Here is a 3,112-nt window from a genome sequence, read left to right on the forward strand (position 1 = left end):
TGATGAGAGGAATAGATAGAGTGGATAGCCAGAGACTTTTTCCCAGGGTGGAAAGGGCTATCACCAGGGGGCATAATTTTAAGGTGATGGAGGAAGGTTTCGGGGAGATGTCAGAGGTAGGTTCTTCACACAAGAGAGTGGTGGGTGCATGGAATGCACTGCCAGCGGTGGTAGTAGAAGCAGATACATTAGGGACATTTAAGCGTCTCTTGGATAGGTACATGGATGATAGTAGAATGAAGGGTATGTAGGTAGTTTTGATCTTAGAGTAGGTTAAAGGTTCGGCACATCATCGTGGGCCGAAGGGCCTGTACTGTGCTGCACTGTTCTATGTTCTATGTTCCCTAACACAGGTGTTGGGAGGCTCAGCCTGGCTACGCAATGTTACAAGGACGCTGAGTGACACCATCGACAACGGGACAGAGAGAAAAACACACAGAAAACTAACAGACTGTGAGGAAGCAAAAGTGAGGAACGGAGAGAGAGAGACAGACAACGAAACTGAGATGGAGAAACAAGGCATTTGTATGATTGTGCTCTCCCTGTTGTCTAAAGGTATTTCCTGTTGTGTAAATATGTTTTCTGTTGTGTAAAGATGTACCCTGTTGTTGTGTAAAGGTTTTCCCTGTTATTGTTTTATTTACTGTTGCTGACCGTCTCCTCACTGTAACCATTTGCCCTGGTTTTATTGTGGCCAACATCACCATCTGGTGGTGGAGAGGAGGCTCTGCAGGAAGGGGTTGACAAAGTGGGAGAGACTCGGCTGGTCCGTGTTTGCAGTTTGTGTTCGTGTGAGCAAAAGTGATTTGTTACTGATTGATGTGTTCACTAGAAGGAAAAAGCTGATTGCAATCGAGCGCGTCTTGCTTTTATGGGGAAACACTTGATGTTTTGAAAGTGAACTGTTTGTCTTCCGACCAAACATAAATAGCAGAGAATGGTTTCGATCCATCGACCTCTGGGTTATGGGCCCAGCACACTTCCGCTGCGCCACTCTGCTAACTGCTGTTTTCAATTTTAGCTGCCTGTTAGTGAAATATGTTCATTTCCCCAATGTTTTTATCAAAATAGGACTGTGGTCGGATTTCTCAAGAATCCCGGACTCAGCAACACACGTGCTGACAGACTCACCCTCACTGCACAATGACACAAGGACACTGAGTAACAGCACCGACAATGAGGCAGGCAGAGAAAGACACACAGAAAACCAGGAAGAGATTATCAGGACCCAGAAAGGAACAGACAGAGAAAGACACACAGAAAACCAGGAAGAGATTATCAGGACCCAGAAGGGAACAGACAGAGAAAGACACACAGAAAACCAGAGGGAGATTATCAGGACCCAGAAGGGAACAGACAGAGAAAGGTACTGAGCAAACCAGCAAGAGACAGCGAAAGACTCATGATTTATGTTATTGTGTTCTCTGTTGTGTAAAGATGTTCCCTGTGTTCTTTTAAAGATATTTCCTGCTGTGTAATATGTTCTCTGTTGTGTAACTATATTCGCTGTTGTGTAAAGATGTTCTCTGTTATTGTGTAAAATGGTTCCCTGTTGGGTAAAGATCTTCTCAGTTGTGTAAATATGATCCGTCTTGTGTAAAAGTGTTCCCGGTTGTTTAAATATGTTCCCTGCTCTGTAATGTAGAGCTGAGTCTGCACTAATGGAATTGCTACAGTATCTTCCAGTCTGATACTGGATGAGGGCTGGAATATGATCCAAAGCACAGTCTATACAAATTAAATTGCTATTGTATCTTTTAGTTTCACAATCCGGGGGAGTTTTAAACTGAATTCTCAGTTTGTATCTCAGGTTATACTATCTTTCAGATTCTCTCAATCTGATATCACACTTGAGATTTAGACTTAAGAAAGGATGTACTGGCATTGGAGGAGTTCAAAAGAGATTCACTCAGCTGATTCCTGAGATGAAGGGGTTGACTTATCAAGAACGGCTAAACAGGTTATTCATTCGTGTTTAGAAGAATGAGGGGTGATCTTTTTGAAACGTACAAGATTCTGAGGGGGCTTAACAGGGTGAAGAAGGGTCTCTGACCTGAAACATTAACTCTGCTTCTCTCTTTACAGATGCTGCCAGACCTGCTGAGTATTTCCAGCATTTCTTGTTTTTATTAACAGGGTAGATGTTGAGAAAATGTTTCCACTAGTGGGGGAATCTCAAACTAGGCGACATAGTTACAGAATAAGGGGACACTCATTTAAACTGAGATGCAAAGGAATTTCTTCTCTCAGAGGGGAGTGAATGTCTGGAATTCTCTACCCCAGACAGTATTGGAGGCTAAATCACTGAAAGTATTTAAAGAGGATGTAAATAGATTTTTGAAATATTGGAGAGTTGAGGGCTATGAAGAGCTGGCATGAAAGAGGAGTTGAGGTCTGGGGCAGATCAGCCATGATCTTACTGAATGGCAGGGCATGCTTGAGGGGCCGAATGGCCTACTCCTGCTCCTATTTCTTCTGTTCTTATGTTATGTTATATCTAATGTATATGTCAGGATGCACTATGGGAATTAATACTGAAACTTATAAACTCATAATGTGTGTAAATATTGGGCTGATATTTAACTTGAATCTCAGAGTACATTATTGTGGTTAATTCTGTAAGTTTGAAAAGGGAACTCTGTGCCATAATGAAAACAAGAAATGCTGGAAATACTCAGCAGGTCTGGCAGCATCTGTGGAGAGAGAACAAAGTTAATGTGAGCTAAGGAAACAGACCTGAACTGTTAACTGTTTCTCTCTGCACAGATGCTGCCAGACCAACTGAGCATTTCCAGCATTTTCTGTTTTTATTACAGCAACACAGGTGTTGGGAGGCTCAGCCTGGCTACACAATGTTACAAGGATGCTGAGTAACACCATTGACAACGGGACAGAGAGAAAAACACACAGAAAACCAATAGACTGTGAGGAAGCAAAAGTGAGGGACAGAGAGAGAGACAACGAGACTGAGATGGAGAAACAAGGCATTTGTATGATTGTGTTCTCCCTGTAATCTAAAGGTATTTCCTGTTGTGTAAATATGTTTTCTGTTGTGTAAAGATGTACCCTGTTGTTGTGTAAAGGTTTTCCCTGTTATTGTTTTATTTTCTGT

The 3,112-nt window shown here is 42.3% G+C and overlaps 1 long non-coding RNA gene across 1 annotated transcript; it reads left to right on the forward strand.

The window, feature by feature from the left end:
- The first annotated feature begins 719 nt into the window (after positions 1–719).
- On the forward strand, positions 720–3,112 carry LOC137350461 (uncharacterized). Its single transcript, XR_010969430.1, has 3 exons — positions 720–791; positions 1,072–1,366; positions 2,817–3,112. It is a non-coding gene; the product is annotated as an uncharacterized lncRNA (long non-coding RNA).

Source organism: Heterodontus francisci, chromosome 35 (genome assembly GCF_036365525.1).
Source record: "Heterodontus francisci isolate sHetFra1 chromosome 35, sHetFra1.hap1, whole genome shotgun sequence".
In the NCBI taxonomy this organism is placed as follows: domain Eukaryota; kingdom Metazoa; phylum Chordata; class Chondrichthyes; order Heterodontiformes; family Heterodontidae; genus Heterodontus; species Heterodontus francisci.